This window comes from Peromyscus leucopus, chromosome 4 (assembly GCF_004664715.2).
Source record: "Peromyscus leucopus breed LL Stock chromosome 4, UCI_PerLeu_2.1, whole genome shotgun sequence".
NCBI classification, from domain to species: Eukaryota; Metazoa; Chordata; class Mammalia; order Rodentia; family Cricetidae; genus Peromyscus; species Peromyscus leucopus.
In genome coordinates this window covers 83,797,400-83,803,399 of record NC_051066.1, presented here as the reverse complement: position 1 = coordinate 83,803,399, position 6,000 = coordinate 83,797,400, and positions in this window count along the sequence as shown.

Below are 6,000 nucleotides of genomic sequence, written 5' to 3'. Positions count from 1 at the left end.
ATATGAGCGAGAATTGTTGAAACCAAGGTTAGATAAAGCACAGGGACAAATAGCCAAACGAATGGAAACACATGAACTATGAACCAAAGGCTGAGGGGCCCCCAACTGGATCAGGCCCTCTGAATAGGTGAGACTGTCGATTGGCTTGATCTGTTTGGGAGGCATCTAGGCAGTGGTACCAGGTCCTGGGCTCGTTGCATGAGTTAGCTGTTTGAAACCTGGGACTTATGCAGGGACACTTGGCTCAATCTGGGAAGAGGGGACTGGACCTGCCTGGACTGAGTTTATCAGGTTGATCCCCAGTCCTCGGGGGAGACCTTGATCTGGAGGAGGTGAGAATGGGGGGTGGGCTGGGGGAAAGGGGAGGGGGGCAGGAAGGGAGAGAACAAGGGAATCTGTGGCTATTATGTAGAACTGAATAGTATTGTAAAATAAAAAAAATTTAAAAAAATAAAGAGAGACAAGAATATGTTAAGTTCTCTATTCTATGTACTTGATGATGGGGCTAGACTGTAGAATTCCTTCAGAAATATGCTTTAACCTTAGTTTTATATTTTGGGAAGATGTACATGTTTATATTGAGCCTTTCCATTTTTTGTATATTTATTGTAATGTATTAACTTATGTTGAAAAAATTGAGGATTCGTTGTGATTGTTGTATACATATATGCACATATACTTATATATACCATGTGCTTTTGCTGTCCATATTTTTCTTCTCTTTTTTGCTCTTTTTTAGTTCTTTGCAGCTCTCTTAGATACAGTACTTTCTGTAATAACTGATTATTTTGCTTTTTCATTTCTACACACAACAGAAAACACACAATACTTATCTTTCTGTATTTGGATTTTGCCAACCATAATGTCCTCAGTTTCATCTCTCTTCCTGTAGATTTGATTTCATTCCTTTTGGTCGAATAGTACTCCATTGTAGGTATATGCCAAATGTTCTTTATCAATTGTCTTAGTAGGCACTTAGGTTTCTTCCATATATAAGCTATTATGTATAGTGCTGCAATGACTATGGTATCCATATCTTTTCTGAGTGAGATAAATAGTTTAAGTTTTTTAAGTAACCTTATGTGGTTGTTCATTTCCATCTAGGATGTATTTCTAACTGCAAAGATCAGAGAGACACTGAGAATTACAATATTAGAAACCAGTTGTAACTACATAAACAAGACATTGGGAAATAACAAGATGTTTAGGGATTTCTCTCTTTATGGTGGAAATTACTTTCTGTCAAAATTTGATTAATATCCTGACCCCAACACCATTATTTTTCACTCTATGTAAACATTGCAGTAGATACAGACACCCAAATATTATATTGTTGTTCATTCTGATCCATTGTTAATAACTTCTAAATATTCTACAATTTTCTTTTTAATTTCTCAGTTTACATTTTAATTGTCACAGAGCTCTTAAGAGAAACAGGAAGAGGACTAACACTTTGATCCATAATTGTGATCTCATCTCTTCTTCACTCTGTGGTTTTTGAAGAGCAAACTTGTCATTGGATAGTGCATATTACTACGTTTCAAGTCTATCCTCTCATCAATGGACTTAGAATTATTTTGGTTATAACAGTCAAATAGTATCTATTTCTACTTCAATTAGAGACTTCCAATCAATTCATGTTGTCAATGATACCAGAAGATATAAATTCTTCACATAAACTTTCCAACTCTCTGTCTATAATGGTAGCCATATAACTACTACTGATTTTTGAAAGTCACTTAACGTCTACCATCTCCAAGATCTTGGAATTAAGAAGCCCATTTCTACTGACATGTCACCCAGTGACATCTTTGGTTTATAGAAAACAGCTGCAAAATCACTTTCAACCATCAATCACTGGTATTCTTCTCATTAGTGCATTCTTGTTAATAAGAGGGTGTTTTGTTTTTTTTTTTTAGGTCTCTTGTAAAACATGTTGGGGTTTTGTGTATGAGTAATACAGAAAAAATTCATTACAGTATTTGAGTTCCTTATGTTTTTTCAATTATTTCTTCTACATTAAGCCAGCAATATAAGACTTTAAAAATTCATTTAGCATGGGCCACTGTTGTGTTCAAATTTCAGTATCCTTATCAGTAATTCTATCCTTAGGTGGCTACTGGTGTTAGCACATTTAGACCAGAGCTGTCGGCAAATGCATTGAGACTGAGCAGGAGTGATACTCTACCTCTGCTGCCATATAGTTCCAGATTCTTTGTTTAACCAACGTTCATTAGTCAAGCATGGAAATAATCTTGATGTATCTGTTTTGTCTCTTGGTTTGATTTTGTTCTTTCTTTCACAAGAGCATATTTACATATGATTATAAATAAAGGATTGAAGTCACAGAGGTTGTGAACAGAATGGAGCATGAGTAACAGTAACTTGTTTCATTCAAGACCACTTCCTCAAGTGGCTTCAGTATTTTATTTTTTATTCTTGATGTTTGTTGGGGGGAGTGTGGCATACACATAAGTGTCTGTGTGCAGATGTATATATGAATGAAAGTACACATGCTGGCCAGAGGAAAAACCTATGGTGTCATTCCTCAGGCACTATCTACTTTGGTATTGATGACAGGGTCTCTTATCAACCTGAAGCTTAGCAAATAGACTAGATTGACTGGCCAGCAGTTCAGGGATCTGCCTTTGCCTCCACAGCAGTGGAATTAAAGGTGCATGCCAGCATTTCATGTGGGTTCTGGTGATTGACCTCAGGTCCTCTTTGTGATTGTTAGGAAAGCACATGGCTAATGAGATATCACCTCTTTGTGATGATATTGTATCTCCCAATATATTGTGCACCCTAATAAACTTATCTTGGGTCAGAGAACAGAACAATCACTAGAAAATAGACATAGAGGCCAGAAAATGGTGGCACACACACCTTTAATCTTAGCCTTCTGGAGGCAGAGATCCATCCAGATCTCTGTGAGTTCAAAGCCACACTGGAAACTGCCAGGCATGGTGACACACACCTTTGATCTCAGGAAGTGATGGCAGAAAGCAGAAAGGTATGTAAGGAGTGAGGACCAGGAACTAGAGTCTTTTTAAGCTTTTAGGTTTTAGCAGCATTTCAGCTGAGATCCATTCGGAGGAGGACTCAGAGGCTTTCAGTTTGAGGAAACAGGATCAGCTGAGAAGTTGGAGAGGTCAGGTTAGCTGTGACTTGTTCTGCTTCTTTGATCACTCAGCGTTCACCCCAATACCTGGCTCTGGGTTTGTTTTTATTAATAAGATCTTTTAGAACTTGTCTGCGACTCTTTAATGATTTCAAACGAAGAAGAATTTTTCTTCAAAAAGGTATGTAGGTAGAAAGTGGCCATTCAGAGAGATTGGAAATTGAAAACACCTGCTGCGTCCTCTAAATGGTCACCTAGACTTCCATTTAATTTCCGGTATTATTTTCCCATTTTGTTCTCTGACATACAAATGCCTTGGCTAAAAAAAATATTTGACTAACTACGTGTAATTCCTTGACCAAAAGGTTCAACTTGTTATATTCCTTAAGCAAGCAAGATGACTGTTCTAGTGGTAATAATTCCTGCTCCATCAAACCACCTTGAGTGTTTATAACATTCGTATTGTTTTATGGATATAGCAATTGATTCAATCTTTTTTAAGCCAACAATTTATTTCATGTAACCATCAATAACATTAATTAATTAATCAGTGATAAATTAGTTAACATTTCACTGTTGTGCTATGTCTGTAAAAACCTGCTATTTATTAAGGCATAACAGTGTTACCAAGACATGGGAGGAAAAAGTTCTTCCTAGCATGAGGTGAACTGTGTAGTAGATATATTTTCTGTACTAAATTGTTTCATAATGTACATGTTTCACTTTGGTGAGACATGAGCATGTGAGGAAGGATTTTAAAATAAATTATAAATGTAACAGGACCTTTAGTATGAGAAATGTACTCAGATACTGGGTACCTGTATGATGTTAAGTATTTTACACTATCATGCTGTCTAAACTATATCAATAAAAATATCAAGGTAGACATAATATGAAACATAGCCAAGATCATTGGCAGAAATTCACAGGAGAGGTAAGAAAATAATGTGGTAAGCATTTTATGGGGCCAAAATATTGTAACCTTGAAAACAAACTTCTGATATAAGGTCATGGTATAAATGTTTTATGTATTGTTTGCAGAGAATCCAAATAAATGAAAATACATACCCACTTTTACTTCTCTTCTTTCGTTCTATATGTATGGGATACCAATGATATAGTTTACAAATATGTAAATATACATATAACCTATAGGCAGACATGACAATGTTCCATACTACTGAGGTCACAAGGCTTTTGCCAGACTTGTTACACTTTGCCCTTCTTAGACACTTATAGGAGACCATTGTTTGCACTCCCCCACAGCCTGAACTTCGCTGCTTAGCTGTTAAGAGATTGGCAAGTGTCATGACCAATCATTAAAACATAATCTGAAGAGAGGTGGGTTGCTGGCATGTTATGAATTTGTATTCACTTGGTTGTCAGTTTCAGGTGACAGTTTTTGTGAATATGTATGCCAATTAGGTGGGAGTTACTGAGTGGTGGTGTTGGGAATATCACTCAGGGCTTTCCACAACTGTCAGGACCTTACTATGCACGAGGAGTAGCAGGCTATCACACCTGAGCACATCTCCCATGAAACAGGTGGGTGAGTTTCATGAATACACCCAGAGAAATTCCTCCTGTCCCGTTCTCTGGAAGCCTTTTCAGGAAACATGCCCATTGGCCTTACTAATGTAACTGACATTAGAGCAGATTCATGCATTAGATTATTCATTTTTGTCAAGTCTCCTTTTCAGTCCCTTATAGTATTCCTCTCTGTACCAATTACAGAAATGGGTCAATGGCTATATTTTTTTTCTTCCACGTAAAATCATAGCTGTCACTTATACTTCTGTGTACTTATAATAACTTCAGTTGTCACAAACCTCTGTGAAGTTGAAATTTAGTCCAGTGGAATTAGATCTTTTACTTTTAGATTAAAAAAAAGAAAGGTAAGTACTAAACCCGTGCTTTTCTAAAACCTGTGGACTTTCCCTAGTCCATCATACAAGGCCAATACAATAACAAGGGGGCAATTCAACATTTATTATTTTGCCATGTTGCTCAAGTGCTATTTCCTCTGGAATCAAGTTACTCTGCAAAGCTGAATATGGTGGCTCATGCTTGGAATCATAATACCTGGGAAGCGAAAGTAGGAGGATCACCATGAGTTGGAGGCTAGCCTGTGCCACAAGGTCAGTACCAGGGCAGCCAGATAGACTCTGTCTCAGAAAGCCAAAACACCCCAAAAGTTATTCTTATGATCCATTTTTAGGAATTGGGAAACTGCGTAGGTTGAACAATCTCTTAAACCAATTTTACCATCTAAAGAGAAAATCCCTTTAAAGTAGTTGGAACCTGGGCTGAAAACATAACAAAACAAAGCAACAATTTCTGTCTATGTTCATGTCAGAAAGGCTTAACTTAGAATAGCTTTTTGAGTGAAATCATTGACCTCATTTTTCTTCTTGTCCTAAACATAACCAGTTGGAGATAAGGATGTTTATCCCCAGCCATTTGTTCTGGTGTCCAGAATGGCATTATGGATCAGCTGCTTCTATGCCCTGTGTGTGCATAGAGGAACTTCCTGTGGCTTCTGTACTGCTAATTTCTTTTACTGCTTGTCAATTGGCATGGTAAAGAATGAAGTTCTCGCTGACTCTGTGGGACCATTTATACATGTATTATTGAGAGTTTCAGAGATGGAACTTAATTTTCTCAAGGTAAGAAAGGTTTGAATACACAATTTATCTCCATTTTTATTTCGTGATGTGTACTACTTGGAGGCTGTTCCCCACTAGACTTTGAACATTCAATGTTGAGTTTGCAAATATGTACCTGTGGGGGCCCTGCCTGGGGCCTGGTTATCTTTTGCCTTCCCCTTAACATTCTGAATAGGAAGCAAAAGCTTACTGGAGTTTTATTTTTCCATCTCT